This window comes from Cupressus sempervirens, chromosome 11 (genome assembly GCF_028749045.1).
Source record: "Cupressus sempervirens isolate cs-2001-9-10 chromosome 11, ASM2874904v1, whole genome shotgun sequence".
NCBI lineage: Eukaryota > Viridiplantae > Streptophyta > Pinopsida > Cupressales > Cupressaceae > Cupressus > Cupressus sempervirens.
Window position 1 is genome coordinate 41,240,331 of NC_143128.1, and position 27,006 is coordinate 41,267,336.

Below are 27,006 nucleotides of genomic sequence, written 5' to 3' on the forward strand. Positions count from 1 at the left end.
GGATAATAGGTGCGTTGAATCTACCATCTAAGGGGAGATGTGTGTCCTTTGATATATCCTCAAAAAATATAATATGTGGCTCGATGAATAGAGTTGCAATAGTAGGCAATGTTGAAGAGTAATCCTATGTGAGAAATGGAATCTGAAGAGGAGGTGAGGTGTAGAAGTCACAACATCCATCTCAAGAACAACACATAAGTTCAATCAACCTGACCACCTCAGTAGTCTCTCATGAAGAAGGAGAACGAGTCTTCGATAATAGACATGTTGGACCAGAATGTGAGAAGGAATATAGGCGAGAAGCATGATCAATAATATCTATAGAAACAATATTGCTTGTATCATTATCTCTAATGTGCACTGAATCTTGTGCAAACTCAAATGTCTTCCCTGTTGCACTGTGTGTAATTTGATAAATAGAGAGAAGGTTAGAGGATAAAGATGGTACACAAAGTACATCATGAAATGTACCATCATCAATTTCAATATAACCTTTTCCACATATAGTCATAACATTGTTGTTCCCCATCAAAATGTGTGGAGTAGGAGAAGCCTCAAAAGTACATAACAAATCTTGAGAAGATGTCATATGGTGTGAAGCACCTGAATCTAGTAACCATCTAGAAGAGGGTGGAGTATTAGTTGCACATAGTGCATGACCCTTTCCTATATCTTTACCATCTAACTAAAATGATGATGATGAAGAAGATCTATGAGAAGTAGAAGGAATATTAATGTTGCTCTTCTAAAGGAGAACTATCAAATCTGAAACATGTTTGGCATAGCCATCTAACTTCTTCTCATAGCAGTGTGACTCATCATGATTAGGCTTATTATAATAAGCACACTTCATTATTTTTGGTTTTGGTTTACCCCTCTTAGGAGAAGGTGGCCCTGATGAACTGTGAGGGATAGAATCAATCTGAAACTATATAGAATGAGATTTTTGTGTCTTGTCCTTCATCCCAAAAGATGGTCAAGCTACCAATGCATAAATCTATGAGCCTATGAGAGAATCCAACTGAGAGAGCTTAGCTTTCTCTCGAGTCAAATGATCACAAAAAACCTCAAAAGATGACATGGTAAATCTATTAATACCCAAAGCATCTTTGGTGGAATAGAAGGTAGAAACAAAAATCTAAAATTTTCCAAGAAGCTTAGAAAGAATTAGGTAGATGCACTTAGTATTAGTCTTGGTTTTCCTACAACCCTACAATAAAGGTTTATGTTGTTTGAACTTCATCAAAAAGTCCTCAATGGAAGGAAAAGAATTTGGTACAAGAGAGGCAAGCTCTGTTTCAATTGAAGTGCCCTGAACTCTCATTCACTATACCAAACAAGCCATCAAGCTTGGTCCACATATCTAGAGGGGTATTGCACCCATCAAGATGAAATTGTAGATTGTCTTATACTTGTAAAGAAATCAACCCCATTGCCTCATCCATCTTGAACCTATGCTACATGACCTCAAAAGGTCTTTGTAAAAATGGTTGCATGGTATCTACACAAGACTACAACCCTTTTGACTAGAGAAGTCATGTCATCAAGGTCTTCAATATGTGATAGTTATGAGGGGTCAAAAGATATAGACAAGAAGAAGTTTTGACCATTGTTTTAGAAGGTGTTGAATTATTTTTTTGCAGGCCAGAAATGACCAATTGTTGAAAGTACTATGTCCACTCAATATTACTTCAAACTGATACCAAATCAAGAAAGTAGACAATAAGACATGCACTTTAAAAAAAAATAACACCTAAAAATGTGTCTGTATGAGTCCAAACGAAGCCTCCAAAGTTGTAAAAATTGAGATTTACAATTTTTCAGAACAATTCTAAAACAATGATAAAAAAAGCCCTGCAAAAATGATTTCATATGAGGGAGATATCTATGTTTGAAAATCACCTCTGTAATTATTTTTTCTAAATCGTCATCGTCGCACCTCCAAAAATCAAAGACTGCCCTATTTTCACAAAAAATGTTAAAAAAATGTCAGATCTGTTCTATCAAACCCTTATTCTTCTTTTTCTCCAAACAAGAACAGGGAGCTATAGTCAAGGCTCTGATGCCATGTAGGATTTGATGATGAACAAATCCACACACCTTGGATATTTTGCATGCAAATAACCTGTTATAAGGAAGAAAGAAAAGCAGAGAGAAAGTTTTTCTCAACAAACAAGAAAATTAAATTTGCTTGTGCAAAATATATTGAATTAATTTACAATTGATTAGTCCTTATGAACGAGATTAAAACCCTAAAAGGTAAATAATATTTGATAGTTACTAATTAATTATTAAATGGAAATGCACGCTGCATAAAATGAAATCTTAAGAAGGCAATAAAGGTAATTTAAAAAATGAAATTAAAATTAACCTTTTACTCTAGCATAGACTTAATAATCTTGTAAGCAATTAACAAAGCATACCCCTCACAAGGTAGATCATTAGAAGTGATCAAAATTGTAGCCCTAGTAGACATACTTTATTGCTATAGTAGTGAATATTTTGTCGGTCGCATCCCCCACCACATTTTTACCTTCACCTTGGAGCAATCCTATGTTACCACATCTTGTGTTATATTCTGATTAGTTGTTTACATGTTTATTCATGTTATTAGGTGTTAGATTAGATATTACATGTTATTATGATGCATGGTTAAAGGGTTAATGAGGTGTGAGGTGAGATAATCTTGATCTATGGTTTATGTTTGATATGATATGATGATACATACTATCAAGTGTGGGATTTACACCTCACTAAAACCATATATACAATAAACTTCTAATCTAGAATAGGGGTAACATATTATGCCTAAATAATGCATAAAAAGAAAGCAATATGATAGCATATCAAAATCCCCCTCGCACGAGAATCAAAATGCCCTATGCTATGAGGAATCAAGGATAGCAGGATGGTATATCTAGAATGGTGATTATAGAGGAGGATAATAAAGACACCAAGGAGAGAGAAGAGGAAATAATGAGACATTTTTTAATCATGGGAAGTTGGTCATTATGTTGTTAAATGATACCTACTTGAAAAGATGTGTGTGTGTGTGTATTTTGTGGATGATATTATACTACAATTTTCAATTGCCAAAAAGATAAGGACTTTTATAACCTACAAGATAAATCATCATGGAGTGATAAATTTCAAAGAGGGGCCAACATGTTCCAAAAAGTAACACAATACAGTGCATAAGGTTGTAAAAGGATAGAATTATGAACATCAAATACACCATGCAATAGGATATCAAAAGAAGAAATTATAACTACCCAGAAAAGAAAAGAAAAAGAGAAATAAAAGAAAGAAGAAAGCTCTTGTGGTGAATGACGCACATTGCATTAATAAAACCAATAAGAAATATTTGATATAGGAAGGATTTGTATATTATTCCAATTTAAAGATGAAGAAGATAAAGGCCCATCATTGATCTAGAAAGAAAAATAAATGGAAAAATGGCATAACACTTAAGTTGCCTTAATATATATTTTCACACCCAATGATTTGAAAGGAAAGATATTTAAAAGAAATTACATAAAATCTACAAAAATAAAATAAAATTGTGAGAGATATATATCTCCATAATGATTTTTGTAAATAAAGTTTGGAAGAGAAAACTACTGTGTTAATTGATAGTGCTTATAGCTCAAAGGAAGTCTCTTCATTAGCTATGTTGGAGAAAAGAAACACTTTCCTCCCTCATTCATAATTTTAAATAAACCTCTTCATTCAAGAGGGGGCCCCAATTCATATAATCTTGTTGTAGTTATTTGAATGTTGTAGTTATTTGAATATATAAACAACTTAAAATAAGAGATACAATTTGTTAAAGTTTTTCTTGATAGTTAGAGACTAACATCTTTTTCACTTACTATATCTTTTCCTTTCTTCATATTTCAAACACTACGTGATAACAAATCATAAATTAGATATTTGCTAACTTTTAACATTCCAAATTAATCAATTATAAATACATCATGCTTGTATCAATCAAATTGGACAAATTTTTCTATTTCAAGTTATTTTAAACATGAATTTTTCATATTGACTATGTAAATTTACTTTTTTTAAAGAGACATTATTTATTCAAAGACAAATCTATAACATAATCATGTAAATTTATTTTCTCATTTCAAGTTAATTTAAAATTTATTTTATGATATTGACTATATTTTTCTTTTTAAAAAAAAAGAATTAATTTTTTAATTTTACATTTATATATTTATATTTCTTCCATTTGAACAATAATATATTAATTATTTTGACATTATATATTTCAACATTTAGTTTCAATAGTTAATTGATTTTTGGATATTTTTATAGTTTACAATTATAGTCTTATTGTGTTTTAACTTTCAAACGTGCTTTCAAGATTACTATTTTAAAATATAGAAGCTATTTTGACTATTCTACTATCTATTCTCGCTACATATTTCAAATTTTTAATCTAACTAATTTCTCTTTGTCATTCAAACCAAAAATGTTTCCATCATATACTTGGTACTTACTCTCTTCCTATACTCACCAAGAGCTTTTGTTTAATTAATTATTTCATTTCAAATGCTAGTGTCTAGGTATTGGTGGTTTGGATCTCGTAGACAACTTTGGCAAAATGACATCTACGGTCTCAAATTAGACACAACCAAATTTATTCGCTGAGATAGGGTGCCATCATTGAACCGTAATTAATTGTGTAGCCCAAGCTTTTGTAAGGATACATATAAGATATCATCTGATTTAAATATATGTTTTCATATTTTACATACACTTAGCATGTTTAACCATAAGAAAGTATGCTATGGAATTCAATTTTTGAAATTTGAAGTCTTGTGATTGGGGAGTATATTATATTTGATTGGTTCCACAAAATGCAAAAAGTTTTGGCTTCGTATTGCAATCTATGTACAATAATGTTTTTCAAAAGGTGTAAAGAAAAATTTAAGAAAATTACATTGGAAGGCATAGTCAAACAATGAGATCTTATTTTTTTATTTTTTTGGCAAATGATACACCCCATTCACCTATCAACTATATACCCTTGCATCTACAATCAGTCCAAGTGCTAGTTATGTAACAAAGATGTAATTGATAGAGATGTAAGAAACTTTGTTAAAAAATGTATGTCCATCAAATTTAAATAGAATAGATTATTTTGACCAATCAAATCATCATAAAATATAGTTGAAAATTAAATTTTAAAAAAATGTATATTTTCTCTATAAAAATAATGATAACAAATATAAAAAATAAAAATAAATCCTAACATGTAATTTGTCTAAACAAACTTTTCCTTACCATTAATTAAAACTACAAATTATAATAATTCAATTTGATATTTTTTAAAAGAATGCTGCAAAATTATAATAATTAAAATAAATTATAAACTAATAACAAATAAAATTAATTACAGCCAATAGTGGCATCTTGTGATGGTTAAGTTGTTGTGCTGGTTCATAGCTCTAGGTCAAAGCGTTTACCCCTCTTATAAAAAGAAAATTAATTAATTACAAGATGATGATAATGTAATAACAATTAAAAAATCAAAATTTGTTATTAATTGGGTCATTATTGTTATAAGTACTATTGTGACATATTTTGGATTTTACGCTAACTAGTGATTAAATTTTTTGGTTTCTATACTGAGAATTAATTGATTTTAATTTTTGTTATCAAATTAATGTGTTGCATAAGCATAGATGTAAGATTTTGAACTTTACAATTTTTAAAAAATATATTTCTAAAATTTGATTGGGTGAATTCATTTAGCTCTTATATGGGTGGGTTTGATGGATTTTAGATTTTTATTAAGATGACTATGATTATTTTTTATGTTTTTTTAATATAAGTGTAGATTTTTATATTTTTATATTGCATTTTTTTAATAATATAATTTTTACCATTCAACTAAACATTAAAAAAATGATATTTCTTATATTATAATCATTTAAGAAATATTATAATATATTATTATTAAAGATATTATGATTTATTTATAACATAACAGTATCATATATATATATATAGTATCATTTCACAAAACTATAAATATATAATATTTTTATTAATTAAAATATTTTATAAATTATATCAAATTTCTTAAACTAAAACTATATCTATATAAAAAATTATAGACAAGTACTAAGCCACGATATGACAGTTACTCGGAAGAAAGGAACATTTCCATCAAGTAGAAAGATGAAGTGACTAAATAGCCAACTAAAACGTGAAGCGGATATAAAGACACAGACGATTGTAAACTAAAAACTAAAGTTTCCTCACTTGATAAGATGCGCGTTTTAGTTTGCTGTACAGACGTTGCCTCTGAAGATAGCTCTTCAATAAGTCCTCCAAACTTAAGCTAAAAATGGGGCCTCTCGCTCCAACCAAATTCCCAGAATTCCACATTTCATGATGTCCAAGTACTTATCAAACCATTCTATCCCAAAAACATAGGTTTGCAAGATCAGCAACATTGTTATCGGATAAGCACAGCCCCATGACAACCACCAGCGAAGCAGAAACTCGATGTTATTAAAATGGCCATTTTCATCCATATCACCTTGTCAACTGAAACCCCAAACAAATTCTCTGAACTAGACAGTTTCATAATATCTGCCATAAATCCGCCACCCTACATGGTAGCCTCTTAAAATGGACGTAAGTCAGTCTATAAATAATCACATATCTTGACAGTTGATTTGGACAGAACCCAACTGTTCGAAGAGTCTCGAACAAAAACATGGAAGTGACAGGGATAATTATGTTGGTCCTGATATTTGCTTTGTATGGGATTTGTCAAGTACAAATGTTACCTATGATCACAGAGCTCTAGTGATCAATGGGCAAAGAAGAGTTTTGGTATCTGGGTCTATTCATTACCCTAGAAGCACACCGCAGGTATATAATGTCTTCCCTTTTTCATGAAGTTTGGGGGAAAATGGTCTCTTTTAAGTTCACATATTACTTGTTAAGGCATTCAGTAATTGCTTATGAAATTAATTACTGTTAAGTATGCTGAATCTTGTAAGCGGACTCCAGAGCCTGCTCTTGTTTTACTTTTATGAAAAATATGCTAGATTGTACCCCATATTTGATACTCGAAGTTATAGGTAGCCTTATTGCTTTTTTCACTGGCTTAGATTAGTACTGATTCACTGAAAGATTATTTGTATTGCATTGGCAGATGTGGCCTGATCTTATTCAGAAGGCCAAGGAGGGAGGCGTGGATATAATTGAGACTTATGTGTTTTGGAATGGGCACGAACCCCAGCAAAACAAGGTGCTTAAATCTTGGTTTTCATGTTTTGAATCATTTTCTATTTTAAAATTTTTACTATGCAAGGTAGATTTTGGGTTAAGAATGTGGAAAGCTTTCCTACTGTGTGCGTTTGTAGACAACGGTCATAACTGAAATTGAATCTTAAAACTATATTCTTATGTTTTTAAAAAAATGGTCATGCTAAAATGTTCAGTATAATAGTTAATAGAATTTGAACTTAGGTTACTCACCGATTATTATTGTACTACATCCCCCTACAAAATAGCATGTTTCCCTGTAGAAAATCTTTACAGTTCTAGCATCTCATTAATACCAAGTCATCTGCACACTTGGACCAAAATCATTTTTCAACTCGTCATTTGCACACTACCAGATGCACCAAAACCACCTAGCAAAATCTATTCTTTGAGACGCAATAATCAATTGAGAGTTCCCTGACCAAAATCAATTTTCAACTTTTCGTTTGCACACTTTCAGTCATATCAAATCATTCTGAAACCCTGCCTCATTTTAGAAGTTTAGATTGTTCTGTCTCCAAACTTGAACCTTTTTTCAGCACCTTGTGATACTCTGTGACTCAGCTACTGGCTTTTCACCAATTCTATTTTTCCACTGAGTGCGAAATATCCTTCCTGCATACTACACCTTTCTTGTTCAAAATGAGAATCTCTGACTCAGTTTTCCATGGGTAGCCTTCCAAAGCTTTACTGCGCTTAATTATACCACTGGCTTAGAAGGTCTCTCTGCAATTACGGTGCCTTAATTCTTTGGATGTATTACTTGAGGGATCTAGTTCATTAAATAATTATTTCAATTCTTTTAATTATCTTTCCCTCGTCCCTTGCCACAAATTATGTTTAATAGCCTCTTAAATACTAAATTTTAATGGTATGTTTAAAACAAGTAGAAATTATTCTGTTTGTCATAAATGTTTCCGAATATAGATTGGAGAACTTTAAAGACATGGTGAGAAATGATGTATTGTCAGTAATACCAACAAAATCACAAGTGTATGTTGCCTATGAATGCACTTTGCTGAAAGACATGGTGAGAAATGATAATATTGTCAGTAATGTGAACAAAATCACAAGTGTATGTTGCCTATGAATGCATTTTGCCGAAGCCTATATTGTTGTCAACCATTTTTTGCAGTATAACTTCAAGGGAAGGCATGATCTGGTGAAGTTCATAAAAGAAATTCAAAAGGCTGGACTCTATGCCCATCTTCGCATTGGTCCATATGCATGTGCAGAGTGGACTTATGGGTAAGTCTAGCCCAAAAAATGTTATCTATTCTTGCGGCTGTATAGAAATGGTAGATGAAATCATTGTCATTTCAATTGATCTAGAGGTTTCCCACTTTGGTTGCACTTTATTCCTGGAATCAAGTTCCGGACTGATAATTACCCATTCAAGGTTGGCAATTTTCTTCTTTATGCAATATAAATTTACAGAGCTATTTTTGTGTTGTCGCATTTTGAGGTCTAGTAATCTTTGATAAGTAATTACAAGATCTTCTCTGGCTCCATTAAATACTAACCAGATTTCTGTTTTCCCAAAATTTTCTTGGTTTTTCTTTGGTAGATTGAGATGGAACGTTTCACCCAAAAGATTGTAGACTTGATGAAGCGGGCAAATCTCTTTGCTCCTTAATCTTTGATAAGTAATTACAAGCTCTTCTGCAGCTCCATTAAATACTAACCAGATTTCTGTTTTCCCAAAATTTTCTTGGTTTTTCTTTCGTAGATTGAGATGGAACTTTTCACCCGAAAGATTGTAGACTTGATGAAACACGCAAATCTCTTTGCTCCTCAAGGAGGACCTATTATCTTAGCTCAGGGCTTTTTTGTGAGGTTTCTGTATGTTTCTTTGGTTTTCTTCAAGATATCTATTTTAAACTATGTTACCCTGAGTTTCTGGGACGGGGGGACGGCCAGGACGGTTTTTTTTTTTGGCTAAAATAGGGGACGACAGGGGACGGCTATATATATATATCGTTGAAAGACATTTTTAGCTAGCCAATTTTATAGCTGACCTGAGCAACTTAATTTGGTGCTGCGTTTTAGCACCTTTGTAATTAATTGCACTAGGATTTGAAACCTTCATTTTGGGCCATTATAACTTGGCCATCATTTCAAGGACGACTTTGCATGTTTGATATGTGTAAACCCTATATTTATGTTTTTTGGATAGTAGACTTCTGGGCAAGTCAAGTATCAAAATCTGCACATCCATCTCTATTATATCTCAAAAATAGTAAGGAAGGTTGTATTTCAAGACTGAAATTTCCAGGGCAAATATTAAGATTATTGTATGTTTCTAAACTCAGAATATAATCTAAAAAACTGTCTTTAGTTGATAAACTCAGATCTGATTCTGACATAATATCTGAGCTGTAATTGACGTATTTGAATGCAAATAAATATTTTGAATGTTTGTGCCCTAGTTTATAATATTTGTTATCTTTTCCTAGCATCCCTATTTGGAGATATTACACTACAACAGCTTCAAAGATGAAACTTGAGCATAAAATATTTAGCTAATCATGAATAAGAGCTACGTAAAGTAGAGTGTGAAATGTTTTCTCTATTGTACCCCTGGGAAAACAATAAAATTATTGCATATTAACAATTTAATAGTGAAATTTTCTAAGCAGATACTAAGATTAATGTTTGTTTCTGAATTCGGATTACTATTATGTTTCTAAATATTTAACTAATCATGAACAACAGCTAGGTAGAGTGTGATCTAATATTTTCTCTATTACACCCTAGGGGAAAACAATAAAAAATTGCATATCACTAGTAATGTTTTTTTAAAGTTGAATTTTATTTTAAAATTGGAAACTTCAAGCAGTCCCCAGGACGGATAGGAAACAGCTACGGAGTCCTGGGGACAGTCAACACCATCTGGAAACGCGTTGATCATTTTCAAATTTTCAGAGACGGATTTTCAATTCTTTTGCTTGGGTGGGGACGGCTTGGAAACATTTCCGGCCGTCCCCAAGTCCCCGAAACAGGGATGGTTTCCGAAACTCAAGGCTAAGGGCAGGAAACGTGTTTTCAGGTAACATAGATTTTAAATTAAAACATGGATGCGCTTTAATTTCATTGCTCATGCATGCTGTAGGCTAGAGACGCAAATAATAATTTTGTGTTACTTTGTAAGAGTTAAAACTGAAACAAAATCCATTAAGTGAATGTGCATGCTTTCCACATTTTTGTAGTGGAACCTATGAGAAAAAGAAGGCAGGTGGGGTGGTGCACACTTTTTAGAATCATTCTAATGCTGTTTATCTTGTACAACAGATAGAGAATGAGTATGGAAACATTGATGGACCATATGGAGAAGTAGGCAAGCGGTACATCAAATGGGCAGCATCTATGGCTGTTAATATGACAATAGGAGTTCCTTGGTTGATGTGCAAACAAAATGATGCTCCTCCTATAGTTGTGAGTTCATGCTTCAACCTATATGGAACATGTTTCTCTTACAAGCAACTTCTTCTCATGGTTAGAGAAAAGACTCTCTTAATAGTTACATTTAATTCTTACAAGCTGAAATTAAACTACAGATATATTAGTTATGACTAATGGCTAATTGTAATTAGACAAGATCAAGTACAAATAGGTCCTTATCAAACAGACATGGGTTGTGTTGGTAAATAGATTTGTTACAGTAGAATTTGCCCAATGGAGTGTGTGGCAAACCATTCACAACAGTTGGATAGGCCTTAGTATGCGGCCTTCCTCTCTGTTTAGAGGGGCAGCTCCCTCATATGATATAATTTTTGAAAAGATTTTCAACTAAAGAATCTAAGATTTCACGGATCAAGAGAAAGTCATTCAGGACGAATGCACCACACGCCCTCACAACCTTCTTCGGTAAACAAGATTGATAACAAAGGTGATCAAGGACTACGCTTGAAAGCAACCAGTATTACCAAACACATTCATTATCATTCATAAACACTCACATAGTACCATGAGAATGTCTACTACAACGTATAATAATTTTGATTTTAGAATAAGAAACCCAAAGCACATCTCATTTCATTTCCTTGCACCAAGAAGACAAAAGAGATTTTCAATTTCAGAGATAAAAAGTGTACATACTTTCCAAAATTTATTATCAATCAAAATTTCAGCATAGTGTTCCCTTATTTTTAGAACAAAAAAAGTCCCCTTACAAAGCCAAAAGGAGTCCTTATATAGACATAGAGGTTAATAACCAACTCTTCGTGATTAATAACTACTTCCCAAATATGTGATTTGGGTGAGGTTAATTAACCTCTACAAAATTAACCTATAAATGACAATGACCACTAATCGAAATGTATGGTTTGGAACATGTCTTCAAATGGTCGAATCATTGGTTTATTGAGTTATTTGGTACAAACTCTTCTTCATGATCATCGCCAAGTTTGACAAAGAAACAATCATTCACAACATCAATTGCTCGTTCATTGACTGTAGTCTTGATAGTGATACTACAACCTTGTCTTCCTATTGATATAGATTATAGAATTTTCAATCCTTTGGGACTGATTTTGATGAGCCATTATCATATCCATCTGTTTGAACGCCCACTCTTGATAGTAAAATTTGTTGGATCTGCTTGCTCTGATATCAAAATTCTCTCTTCCACCCATCATTTCCATGAGCAACATACCATAGTTGTAGACATCTGATCTGTCAGTCACCGGTCCATTGCTTCTAGACCACACCTCTAGAGCCACGTAGCTAGGAGTTCCTCTAGCGCCTGTCAGAGAAACATGGCTTTCTTCTTTATCTGTTAATTTTGCCAGACCAAAATCTGCAACCTTTGGGGAGAAATTGGCATCCAACAATACATTATGAGGTTTTATGTCACAGTGCAATATCCTATTTCGACATTCATCATGTAGATATGCAATCCCATGAGTTGTACCCATTGCACTGGAGTGCAATTGTTTCCAATTCAATACATTTTGATCATCTTCATGGATATATTTTTCAAGAGAACCTTTGATGATGAACTCATAAATCAAAGCTCTTTTAGACCCTTCCAAGCAATACCCTTGGAGTCAGACAAGATGTAAGTGGTGGATCCTTCCAATGGCAGCCACTTCATTCAAAAATTGAATTTGACTTTGTTTAGATTTATCAATTGTCTTAACAGCAATCATACATCCATTGGTAAGCTCACCTTTGAAAACTGTACCAAAGCCTCCTTGACCAAGTTTAATTGCAAAACTTTTGGTGTACCTTTTTATCTGACGATAAGAATATCTTGTTGGAATTCCTGCTTGTAAGAAGTTCTCAATGATTGAAGATTACAAAACTCTTTTGGCAAAGCTTCTAAGCTCGTGTTAAGACAACCATCCACCACAATATTTTGTAGCTGGTGCAAATGCCCTAAAGATTTTGGAAACATTCCGATGCTACCTAAAATAACCAGCTCCCTCAACTGTATCAGTTGCTTTACTTTACTAGTCCATATTTTATTGAAGGACCCAATAACGTGCATAATTCTCACATTATCAAAAGACACCAATTGGAGTATGCTTGTGTATGTACAATTGCGCCAGAGAAGCCACACGATGTCTTTTGTGATCTTGCTATTCTCACCTTTCAAGGAATCCCCATTGGCCACCAGAATCTTTATAGTTTGCCTCTTGTTTGTGAGTCCAATCTGATCTGACAATGATCGCGGAATCCCATTTTCATGAGACATTCTTTCAAACACTTGCCATACATCACCCTTGATTGACTTGTTTCATCCATTTATATTGTAGATGTGTCTGCTTACGTAGAAAGAAACCAACATTTCTCTTTACATAGACCGCAGCAATGATCATTGTCTTATTTCAGGGGACCTCAGATAGCGCTGTTTATCGTGATCTTGGGCACACGAGATTAATCCAAAACCTATAACTTTGGGGTTGTAACCACTATCAAGCAGTGAAGATTTCACATCTCTATGAACAAAGGGTATCATGCAGCAGAAAGCAAGTATGATAAAGCTTCTGGAGTTTTGATAGCAATGCCGAGTCGTGTTTCCTAGTGAAAGCAGTGCTCATATTTGTCACCGTGGAGATGATCAAACAGAGTTCCGTTTGAAATTTATTCATAAACTAACAAGGGAACTGCTGTCTCCACGCAGCAGCCAAACAATTTGATATTTCCGAGCACAATTTTGATATAGTTAAGCCACTTGCTTTAGCATTTCTATGGATTGAAGGCTCATATGGCTTATACGCTGAGAGCTCTCTTTACTGTGAGTATGTTATCATCATAGAAAGGTGGCAAATAAGATATTCCTCCTCTTTGATAATGCCATCAAATCAAAACTGCCACCTTGTTTTAAAACTTACATGTGACACAAGTTAATAACTGCCTCATAGAGGTTAAGAAATACGTGTTTTTGGAGAGGTTAATTAACCTACTCCAAAATGTGTGCTTTGAAAAATTTTATCATTAACCTTTTGAGAGGTTAGTAAAAACGCATTTTTGGAGAGGTTAATTAACCTACTCCAAAATGCACGATTTGAAAGTTATCATTAACTTTTTGAGAGGTTAATGGTTAATGATAGACTTGAAAACACATATTTTGGGTCTCTCTATTAACTTGCGATAAGTTGGAGCTCAGAAGCCGGATTTATAAAATTTCAAGTGCTGTGCGGAGCTGGGAACGAGCCGGAGATAGTGAAGGACAAGATCTTTCAAAAACTCAGACATGAAAAGACCAATTTAAAGCTTAAAACGAGGCAAATTTCAAAAATAACCATGGCTCAGAAATTGAAACAATTTTATAACCGGGCAACAGGTTGTAATCTATTTGAAATTATAACAATGGCAGAAATTGGCAGAGTCTGGACCTGAAATACATTTCTTGATTTTAGTAATATTCAGGAGACAAAACAACCAAATTATAGGGAAAAGTAAGTTTGTGGAGATGATGTATATGCTTAATTACCTCATGGTCATTTAAATAACTTTCTTGTTGAAATTGTAGATAGACACTTGGAACGGATTCTACGGTGATCAATTTACCCCCGAGTTCGCAACAAGTCCTAAAATTTGGACAGAAAACTGATCTGGCTGGTACAACCATTGATGCTCTCTACCCTAAACTCGCAAGAGAGGGATAGCTCATATATAATGAGCATCTCAAGATCTTGGAGGAAATGAATTTGATGTTTACTATAGCACACTTTCAATTGTATTTTAGTATCTCATTGAAATGGATAGTACATGGGGTAAGTTCAAATTCTCAACATATCTTGATGTGCCTTATGTCATACATATTTCTTCATCCAACTATTGGCAGGTATTGTGCATTTGGGGGTACGGTTCCATCTAGGCCTGCAGAAGACCTAGCCTATGCTGTCCCACGGTGGTACCAGAGAGGAGGTACAATGCAAAATTATTATATGGTATGCATGTCTTAAATAACTAGTTTATGATCCTACAAATTAAGATATATGTATACAGCAATGATCAATCTATTTCATAAAATAAAATATTCTAGATAATGAAGTCATTATAGGAACAACATAACAAACACCTACTTCTATGATTGCAGTATCATGGAGGGACCAACTTTGGCCGCACATCAGGAGGCCCTTTTATTTCTACAAGCTATGATTATGATGCTCCTATTGATGAATATGGTAACTATTCATGCTATCTTACAATTTTTGATGAGAGTTTTGGTAAAATGGATGAGTATGTTTTATCGATCATGCTTCTCTGTCTTAAAAAACCCAAAAGAATCCCCATCTTACAAGCTTCTAAAAATTGCCATTTTCTAGGTCATTTATGCCAAAATCTCTTTTTGACACCTACCTTTTCTAGTGTGAAAACTTGTTCATTTTTTCTACATAAGAATAAAATGGTTCAACATGAATAGATCTATAATTTTATTCAATAGAAGGTCCTCTTACAGAAGAAAATAGAAGAAAATGGTCTGGCAAGACATACAAAGAATGGGGATGTCTATTCATTTTTTTTGCTATTTTTCTGACACTGATACAGAGTAATATCATGGGTGGGAGATCTAGAACTGCCTTGTATAGTTCATCAACGAAAGAAATGAAATCCAAATATTTCTTATAATTTATATCATATATACATTAGAGTAGAAATTGAAGAGAGGAATATTTAGGTCTTAATTTCTCGACTGAGATGAAATCACATAGTTAAGATAATATTAATTATTAGTTAATATCAATGAACATGATTTAACCATTCTGAAATTAAGAGCCATGATCATCACATTTAGTACAAGCAAGTATTTGAAGTTTAATCAATATGAGATCCAAAATGGATTTATAAATTTTCCTACCAACTACTTATTTTTGGTAACATTCCTATATGCCGTTATTGTACACATCCTCTAAAATGAGCAACTGTTTGTGCAAGGAAATAAAATGTTTCTTGGCATGACATTATCAATAAAATCAACATGCAGGACTTCCAAATCAGCCTAAATGGGGGCATCTTAAGGAGCTTCACTCAGCCATTAAACTTTGTGAAGGTGCTATGATAAACTCAGAACCACAGTTTGTTGTGCTTGGTCCTAATCAAGAGGTTAGTTCATATACATCTTATTTGTGTAGTGTAAACATTAATATTCCAGAAAAAGAATGTTGAAGATAATAAATATGGTTTCAATTTTTTTATTTTGCAGGCACATGTTTACTCAGATGGACCAAACATATGTGCAACATTTCTTGCAAATATGGACTCTAAAGTTCATGTAACAGTGAAGTTCAATGGTGTCTCATATGATTTGCCAACTTGGTCTGTCAGCATTCTTCCGGATTGCAAGAGTGTCATTTTCAATACTGCAAACGTCTAAATTCAGACTCATTATAGATTTGTCCTTAGACTAAAATTATTGCAAACGATTTGTTTTAGGGAGAGGTTATTTGAAGGAGTTCCGCTTATCATATCATGCGTCTCTAAAATCCAGTATATCTTCACAGAAACATTTTATCTTCAACAATTTACATGGTCCAATGCACGTGTAGTTCTTTGTTTGGTTAGCATCCATGCTACCTGTGTAATTCTTTGTCCATACTGCTTTGTTTTGCATTTTCATTGGTCAATATCTCTAATACTCATTGTAAGTTATGTTTATTATTATGTTGATTTCAGCTATGGGGCCTTGGATTAGTTTAGGGACTGTCTTAAATTTTACAATCCAAGCGAACTGGATTTTAGTTGTCGAGATACAATTTACCCACTCGCTGTGAGGGAATTATTGAAAATATGATGATGCTTTTAGCATTATTCTTAACTCCTTTGTATTTGGAACTCCAAGAAGCAATTCACATGGTACCTGTGAAGGATATATGAAAACAATAACCTTTCTATCTGGGGCCAAGTGAGCTAAGTCTACAAGTTACGTTTTCCTGGCTTTCAATGCTCATCAAAGAGCCAACATTTTTTTAGGAAGATCAAGTAGATGATTTCAATTCACTTTGAAATGGTGTTTCTAATGACTTGTTTTATGGTACAACATCTTAGCAATTTTAAATGGGATCAAAGTTAGAGGTTAATCACAAAAACAGGGTTTTCAAAAATCTACTTGTGTTTTGGCTCACAAATACGAATTATTCCCTGAATAATGATTGTTGATCAAAGTCCTTAATGGTTGTTCTCTTGATGGATGTAGAAACAAATTTAAACATTTTCTATGTTTTTACATGCCATTATGTAGTCGGTATTACTGGAGTTGGATGTTTAATGTCTTTTTTGTATTGTTCCTGATGTCTGCAGATTAGTTCCCAGACAACATCTGTACAAATGCAGATAGCAATTTCAAAGTCAGTACATTCTAGTTGATTGGGAAGATCAGTTTTGGAAATGGAAGACAGAATGAAGTTGGTTGCATGAACCAATAGGAATATGGGGGAAGGGTGCATTCTCTGAACGTGGATTAATGGAGCAAATAAATAGAACTGGAGATTCTAGTGACTACTTATGGTACACGACAACGTAAGAAAACACCTGTCATGGTTACATTCAATTTTTAAAACTATTTTTATAAACAATGAAATAAAATTCATATTGATGTCTGAAAAAGATATGCCTATTGTCTTACATGGCAGAACAGAGCATAATGCACCCCTCATTTTTGTCTTAAAATAGCATCATCAGGATAGTTTCATTTTTCCTATAGCCGGACAGAGTAATTATATACCACATGAAAAATATATGGTAGTGGCATACTGCACTAAAATTGTCAATCATGCAGGTACTTCTATAATCATTGCTTCTGTAAATTATATTTAATATGAAATATTACTAACTTGCTAAATGGTTGGCAGTATTGATGTTGATGACAATGAAGCATTTCTCAAAGACGGTACTCAACCAACTCTTCATATAGTGTCCCGTGGACATGATTTGCGTGTTTTTGTCAATGGACAGTATAAACGTGTTCAATCTTTTAATTGACTAGGAAATAGACAAACAGAGAAGTGATATGAGATTTTAGACATATTGTGTTAATTATTGTTAGTTGGACAGCTGTTATTTCTGACCCGGAAATAGCAGCACTATTTATGAGTAGCTTGGACAGCTGTTCGTCCTTATCTATGAATAGCGGTTGTATTTATGGGTGGTTTGGACAACTATTTGTCCACTTGCCAAAAATTAGTAAATGGTTATTATTTACTAATTTTAGTGATTCCTTTTGGACACTTTGCAACCAATTCTATTATTGGCTGTCAAGTTGTCTTAATCTCAGCCGTTGGTTAGATTTAATCTCGGTCGTTGGTTTACCAACAGGAGTAGTATAGAAAGGGGTCATTGGGTCATTTGGATGGCGGAAAGCTTTGGTGAAGCAGTTTGCAGTGTTAGCAAGGGCACAGGAAGAAGCTTTTGTGAAGCAGTTTGCAGTGTTAGCAAACAGTCTTGCAGTGTTAGCAAGGGCGCAGTGTTAGCGTGGGGATAGCAGTGGGGAATATCAGCGGGAGAAATTAGGAGGTTGTCGAAGTTCTACCAGTGAGAGGCAAGGAATTTTGTATCTCTTGATTTGCTGAAATTTAATATAATTCCTCATCTGTAGAACTGGTTTTCCCTTAGGGGTTTTTCCAGGGACAATTTGTCCGAAAATATTGTGTTCATTGTGTTGCGCATTTCTTTTCGTATTTTTTAAGTGAAGTTGCAGTTGTGTTATTCTTTGATATTAGCTGGGAATTTATTTTCAGCAGTTTAATAATCGTTTACGATAGGAGATTAATAATCAGTGACTGCAATAGTTGATTTTTCACATGGTATCAGAGCATTGTTAAGGGTAGAAGAGTTTTGCCCTAGGAAAGAAATTTTGATCTCTTTAGATTTATTATTGCTTTAAACCCTTGAGATGGCTTCAGCTAGTTTGAGAGATCAGGATAGATTGGATGGTGCCTCAAATTTTGGTGTCTGGAAGGCCAGAATTTCTTTATTGTTGGAAGAGAATGGTATCAAGGATTATGCTACCAGTGGTGTACCTGTACCAACGGATGCAACACAGCTTGCAGCATATAGGAAGGATGATGCCAAAGCGAGGAGGATTATCCTTAATGGTGTCAAGGATCATATTGTTCCACATATCTCAGAGCTAGATACAACAAAGAAGATGTGGGACGCCATTCTAAATCTGTACCAGAATGCTACCACTAACAGGAAGTTGATTCTCAGAGAGAAGCTAAAGAATACCCGGATGAATCAGGGAGAAGACGTCACAAGTTACCTCACCAGGCTCAGACTTGTCAAGGATGAGTTAGCAGCTGTTGGAGATAGCCCTAGTGATGATGAGCTAGTGAGAATAGTCCTAAATGGGTTTACTAAACAATGGAGTGTCTTTGTTCAAGTTGTCAGTGGACGAGATACTTTACCGAGTTGGGATCGACTATGGACTGATTTCACTCAGGAGGAGTTTAGACTAAGTCTTGTCAATGGGGCCAACAAGAGTCAGAAAAATGAGGTGGAACAAGAGAACGTTGCCCTAGCGGGTAAAGGGAAAGCAAAGAAGGGATCTAGCAAAGGATCAAATTCACAAAGTGAAAAGAAGAAGAAGGACCTTTCTAAGGTCAAGTGCTTTGGATGTCACGAGTTTGGCCACTATGTTAGTGATTGCTCAAAGAGGAAAAAGGGTAAGAAGCAGGTGGCAGCTTCAGCAAGTGCAGAAGAACTCTCCAGCAGAATGGAAGATGAGTTTGCACTCATAGCTTGTATGGTTAGCTCAACCTCACAGTGTGTTTGGTATATAGATAGTGGGGCATCATTTCATATGACAGGAGTTAAAGAGTACTTCTCCAGTTACAAGGAGGAGGACACCAACATCTAGGTTTCTATGGGAAACTTGTCCAAACTCAACCCTGTTGGGAAAGGGACTGTTCAGTTTCAGAGGGAGAATGGAAAGATAATTCCTCTTCATGATGTGTTGTATGTGCCGGGCTTAGGTATGAATTTGATTTCTATATCTGTTCTTCAGGATAGGGGGTATAATGTACTCTTTAGGGGGACACATGTGTTGATTAAGCACAAGGATTGGAAATCACCCATAACTATTGGAGTTAGGAGTGGTCGCCTTTATAGATTGCAGTTTGATACTCCTAAGGCACTTATGAGCAACAATAATCCTAGAGATCTTGGAGAGCTATGGCATAGGAGGTTGGGCCATATTCATCATGGAGCACTTAGATTGCTTCGTGAGACCATAACAGGTGTTCCAGAGGTGAGCACAGAGCATGACGATGTATGTAAGGGATGTGTGTTGGGGAAGTTTGCGAAAGCATCTTTTCCAAGGAGTGACACCAGATCTAAGGGTGTTCTTGATCTAGTACATTCAGATGTTTGTGGACCAATGTCAACGAAATCTCTCAGAGGATATGAGTACTATGTTACTTTTATTGATGACTTCTCTAGAAAGACCTGGATATACTTCTTGAAGACTAAAGATGAGGTTTTCAGTCGATTCCAAGAGTTCAAGGCTCTTGTGGAGAACTCGACAAGAAAGAAGATAAAGGTTCTTCGGTCAGACAATGGAGGCGAGTACAAAGGAAATGTCTTCCAGGAGTTCTACACCAGAGAAGGAATCAAGAGAGAATGGACTATTCCTTACAATCCACAGTAGAATGGAGTTGCTGAGAGGAAGAACCATTCTATATCGGAGGCAGCAAGAGCTATGCTACATGACCAGGACATGCCCCGTTACTTATGGGTAGAGGCGTGTAATACAGCAGTCTACATTCAGAATAGAGTTCCACACAAGGTGCTAGGGAAGATGACACCAGAGGAGGCTTTCACAGGGAAGAAGCCAGATGTTAGTCACTTCAGAATATTCGGGAGTTTGGCATATTGTCATATTCCTAGAGATACACGTACAAAGTTAGATAAGACTGCAGAGAGGGGGTACTTTGTTGGGTACAGTGCGACCTCAAAGGCATACAGGATTTTCATTCCGGGGACTAAAAGAGTTATTGTCAGACGGGATGTCAAGTTCATGGAGGACAAGGCATTCAAGAGATCCAGAGATTTGCTAGCAGATAATCAGAGTGAGGAACCAACAGAAGCTCCAAGACCAAGTCAAGGGCATCAAAGCTCAAGTACAGTTACCAGTACAAGTGTAGACTCAGTTAGTGAAGATTCACAGAGTATGGAGCAACAGGTGCAACAGGAAATGCATCTGGAAGACTTAGAGGTTGACATTTCATCCTCTACAGTTGGCAGCAGGAACCATGTGGTTCCAGATACACAAAGGGATACTCAGGAGTTTGTGGGAGCTCCTAGGAAGAGTACTAGACAGCGAAGACAACCAGCCAAGTTCAATGACTATGTGGCATTAGTTAGTCAGTTGGTAGATAGTGAGCCTTCTAGCTATCAGGAAGCTGCAGAACATCAGGTATGGCGAGATGCTATGGTTGAGGAATATTCTTCAATAATGCAGAATGATGTGTGGGAGGTAGTACCTAGACCAACAGATAGGGCTGTAGTTGGATCACGCTGGATCTATAAGATAAAGCACGGTGCAGATGGTAGCATTGAGAAATATAAGGCTAGGTTCGTGGCAAAGGGGTTCTCTCAGAAGGAGGGAATAGACTATGAGGAGACATTTGCTCCAGTTGCCAGGTATATTTCTATACGAGCTGTAATCTCACTTGCAGCACAGATGGGATGGCAGATCCATCAAATGGATGTCAAGACAGCATTCCTCAATGGTGAGTTGAAGGAGGAGGTATACATAGAACAACCAGAAGGCTTTGTAGCACACAACAAAGAGACCCACATGTGCAGATTGAAGAAAGTTGTTCGACTACAATACATACCTACAGATGAGCAGGTAGCAGACATTCTGACGAAGGCTTTGGGAAAGGCCAAATTTATCTTCTTCAGAGATAAGATGGGTGTCATGCAGAACAGCTTCCTCGCTAAGAGGGAGTGTTAATTATTGTTAGTTGGACAGCTGTTATTTCTGACCCGGAAATAGCAGCACTATTTATGGGTAGCTTGGATAGCTGTTCGTCCTTATCTATGAATAGCGGTTGTATTTATGGGTGGTTTGGACAGCTATTTGTCCACTTGCCAAAAATTAGTAAATGGTTATTATTTACTAATTTTAGTGATTCCTTTTGGACACTTTGCAACCAATTCTATTATTGGCTGTCGAGTTGTCATAATCTCAGCCGTTGGTTAGATTTAATCTTGGTCGTTGGTTTACCAACAGGAGTAGTATAGAAAGGGGTCATTGGGTCATTTGGATGGCGGAAAGCTTTGGTGAAGCAGTTTGCAGTGTTAGCAAACAGTCTTGCAGTGTTAGCAAGGGCACAGGAAGAAGCTTTTGTGAAGCAGTTTGCAGTGTTAGCAAACAGTCTTACAGTGTTAGCAAGGGCGCAGTGTTAGTGTGGGGATAGCAGTGGGGAATATCAGCGGGAAAAATTAGGAGGTTGTCAAAGTTCTGCCAATGAGAGGCAAGGAATTTTGTATCTCTTGATTTGCTGAAGTTTAATATAATTCCTCATCTGTAGAACTGGTTTTCCCTTAGGGGTTTTTCCAGGGACAATTTGTCCGAAAATATTGTGTTCATTGTGTTGCGCATTTCTTTCCGTATTTTTTAAGTGAAGTTGCAGTTGTGTTATTCTTCGATATTAGCTGGGAATTTATTTTCAGCAGTTTAATAATCGTTTACTATAGGAGATTAATAATCAGTGACTGCAATAGTTGATTTTTTACATATTGCACTTATGTAAGATATTTAGCGAGTATAAAAATATCATGAAAGTGGTGACTTTTATTTTGAATTCATACCAAGTTCGGAATACAAGCATCTATTTGTTTTTAATACTAATTCATCACATTTATAAGGTTGCACGGGGATGGGTTACTCAAGTACGGGTAGGAGTGTTGAGAAATGTGTCTCATACTTGCAAGCCTCCACTAAAGGTAAAGGTGTTACCACCTTTTACCTCATGGTAAATTAAAAGGCTATTTCACCTTTACCTCTTAAGATTTCACTATCTGCATAGTGAATTGGCACTCAACATTTAATAATGCCAAGTTGCATTATTAAATGTGTCCACTCTATGAATGGATGACTCCTTCCACCTTGTGAGTGGATGAGTCACTCCACCTTGTGAGTGGATGACTCACACCACTTTGGTGTGGGGGTGAAATCCTTTAAAGGATGTTCATACCTTGCATTACAACACAACACAACACTAACATAATGAGGGCTTGGAGAGGAGATGAGATATTGAGTTCTATTTGCAAGACTGGGTGCTAGAAGGAGACTCTCCAAGCTCAAGTTGTGGTGATGCTCCTGTAAGAACCTGCATTGCAAGTGTATTGCAATCTTCTTGGTTTGATAATACATTGTGCAAGTTTTGGAGGGTGGAGTTTTTCTCCCGAAAGGGTTTCCCCACGATAATTACTATGTTATGTGATTCTCTTTTTTTATGTACTTCATCTTTGTAATACTTAAGTTGAAAATTGCACAAGTCATCCTCTCAAGATTAGCATAGGAAGTGTTTCCACTTAACTCTAATTCCTTTCAAGGAGTACAACTATTTTTCAAAATAGAACGGGTGTACTTGGGCACGCTAATTTTTTTATAGATGTAATTTAATATGTATAGAAAATCTGAAAATATGAGTCATGAAAATGGTTTTTCAAAACAAGGACAGTGACAGATTTTGCAGGTGTAACATATTGTTTTCAGTTTCAGATTTGCAGTATGTTTATGATTATCATATATGCTTAAAGTTAAGATGCATAACAGAGAAGGAGGACTTTAAACATGAACAAGAAGATCATAAATCATATAACAATGCAATGTTGCAAATAATAAACTTCTGACTTGAACAGTGATTAAGTTTATTGTTAATTGGTAGTGCATCAAAGTTTCAAACTGATTACTTATTAAGCTTGATAAACAACAAACTGATACATAAACAAAAAACTAAAACTAAATTCAGAAATCTTAATCAAGGTCCTTAGCTATGATGCTCTCCACTGAGTATCTTGTACTTGGTACATGTCCCAGGGTTGTGGATACGAGTATCCATGCAACATAGCATTTATCTCATTTTTAGCAAAGAAAATATTGTATCTAATGGCATTCTGTGGATCCTCTTTTTCATCTATATTAATTGGTGTAGTAAATTTCCTAATTTTTAGTAATCAATGGATTGATAGTACTATATAGATTAAAATTGTTAAAAAGCATAATATATCTTTAGGTTCAATTGGATTGATTTAGAAATTCCAAGCAAATTTTCAAGACTTTTTAAAAAAAAATTAATCAAAACTGATCACAGTAAATAGGAGTTATCAATAGGTCACTGAAAAAGCTACTCAGTCTAACCATAAGTACAAAGCAGGCACTAGAAGACTGATAGTAACATTCGTTTCATAATCTGAACAACTTTAATGTATGCAAATTTATATAGAGATATCTTTTTGAAGTTCATTGTTTCTTCTAGACACAATTTGGTGATATTATGCCATCTTTTTGCATTCATTGTCTGTCTGCAGATATTATGTCTTTCGATGTCTATGTTCAATTGAAGGACTTTTTGACAGATTATTTTATGTTAACTATAGAAGCATTGAATCATAGCCAGAAGACTATATGTATCCTTTGACAAATTGTTTTGAATCGTACTTGGGAAGCAGGACCACTACAATTAAGAACAAAAATATATGAAGCAAATTCAAGAATAATTTACTATTTCCTGCTAATGTTGTACTCTTTATAAGGAACTAACATGGTTTCATTTTCTTTGTTTATCTTGCATATTAGTAAAGCCATAATATGACTCAATTTTTACTTGTTTGTAATTCAATAAAACTTTGTAATAACCCCAATAGGTTATAACTTCTTCAAACACCAAAAATCTTTATACTTCAGTTGTTTGACATTTCGTCAAACACTTTACAAGCAAGCTCTGATACCATTGTAATAAGCCACCTCAAGTCTACTCTCAAAAATGCTGATGAAAGCTCAAAGAATTTTGTCAAACACTTTGCATACAAGGGGTCATATGACTGATATAACTTTTCAGATTGCTGCAATAACTCTTGTTTTGATTTACATCAAAGAGAATGCTTATAAAAGACTCCAGATTTGTCTAAACAATGACCTAACATGAATGTGCAACTAATTTTAGCAATATTCAATACAAATATGTGACTTAAACTACTTACAATATGCAGCTACAGCAACTAGTGATTATGACAAATACTTTGGATGCAACCTAAGATGGCATTATGCACTTACAACCAAGTGGCATTAATATAAACACTTAGTATGCAAAATTATGACATTGTTTATGCCAAAAAGAGAACTTACAACCAATTGACATTTTGTCAAACAATTGGCATGCAAACTAATAAGTTGATCATCAAACTTAGAGTTTGCAATATAGATAGTCTAAAAATTACAATGCTCTTTCAATTGCAAAATCCTTGCCTTCCTTTGATACCAATAATGCCAAATGGCAAACAAAGACAAGTACAATATGAAAATAGTGAAGTGCTGATGCTATATTTTGTACTCAGCTGAAAACCTATATTTCTCAGAAAATATGCCAAATAAAAAGTGAAAAACTTGATTGTAGATGGCTGTAATAATTTTCTACAATGCTGCCCCTTTTGCTTTGCTTTTTCCGATTTTCTTTTTCGACTGCTTTTTCGGATTCGCTTTTTTGAACTGCTTTTACGAATTGCTTTTTTTGCCTGCTTTTTGGTTCCGCTTTTTTCGGGCTTCTTTTTCGTATCTGCTTTTTTCAGACTGCTACCCTGTTGAATCTCAAGACCATATCTTTCAATGGCGTCAAGATTTTCAGTTTGAAGGGATTTCGTCCTTCAAACTATTGAGACATGATCTCCAGAAAATTTTCCAATTTTTTTGATTTTCCCAAGCATACTTAAAAGAATCTCTTCTATTTCTTTTATAGTGTTCTCACAAGGGCTCCATCATTCGTTTTCTCAATGTGGGATAAAACATAACTCCCTTTATGTAACTTATGTCTCCAATGTGTTATAAAATAAAGGGGACTCTTTTAATTTAAATATTTTCCAAAAACTATAGTCTATGCATTAATAAAGTTAAATATTTAAATTTAACTTTATAAAATAGCTTTATCAATACATAACAAATCTTATCAGTGATAAACAAGTCTTCTTGTCGATTTTAAACAATTACCATCGACATATTGTTGCCAATGGATGTCCGCCCATGCCCAAGATGACTTACTATAAATAGTAAGTATGCCCAAAATTGCCTCAAAACCCCTTAGGAAAATCTGCAACTGAAACTATCTAGGCCAAATGGCCTCTAAGTCCCATTAATGTCTTGGTTAGTCTACGGGACCGTGGGGAAGTCTGCTAACGACAACATCATGCTATGAATGGTAAAAAGGGGATATTACAGTTCGCCCTTCCCAAAATTGCGTGTCCCCAAGCAATGGTCGAACAACAACCCAATCAATCCACCTGGATCCCAAATGCAGTCATGAACTATACTGCTGTCAGTCAACATAGGCTCTTGCAACAACCTCTGAAAATTAACCAAGAGGAATCCATAATCAAATTCGTGAATACAACTCACCCAAACTCCAAAGTCAAGAACCCATGAGAAATAAGCTCTCGAAATATCAAAACCCAAGTAGAGTAGATAACCCAAACTGCCAACATAGTAAATACCATCAACACATCCCACTAGCCTATTCGAAATGTATAATCCAACTCTAAAACAATGGTGAACGCTCCCGAATGAAACTGTACCAAGTATGGAGAATTCACACACTATACAACTCTTGTAGTCAACACAACTCTGTAGATCACCGGCCACTATCTCATAACCATAACTCCCATGCACCGCTGATGGTGAAAAGACATCACAAGATAAACAGCAAGAAATGGAACCCAAACCAATTTTTCCTGCCATCAACTCCTCAACACAAGGATCAAATGCTAACTGATGTACATACCCTACAGTATAATGCTGATAAAAAGAACCAACCTTAGTCAACAGGTCACCACGAACAAGTGATACAACCCACTGTGACTAATCACCAGCTAAGTCAGGAGATGTCATAGCCAAAGGAGTAGAATCAATAACAACAACAACTGAAGCATCACTCCCAAACTCCTGCTCTAAGTCATGTATTATCAAGCTGTCAACTGCAGAACCTATTGCCATGTCATGCCCATCACAACTCTCATCCTGAGGCGTCAAACCGTTCCATA

General features: G+C 34.9%; 1 pseudogene; it reads left to right on the forward strand.

Moving 5' to 3' along the window:
- Nucleotides 1-6,721: 6,721 nt before the first annotated feature.
- Nucleotides 6,722-27,006, forward strand: part of LOC149528155 (beta-galactosidase 8-like) — a 31,497-nt pseudogene continuing 11,212 nt past the window's right edge.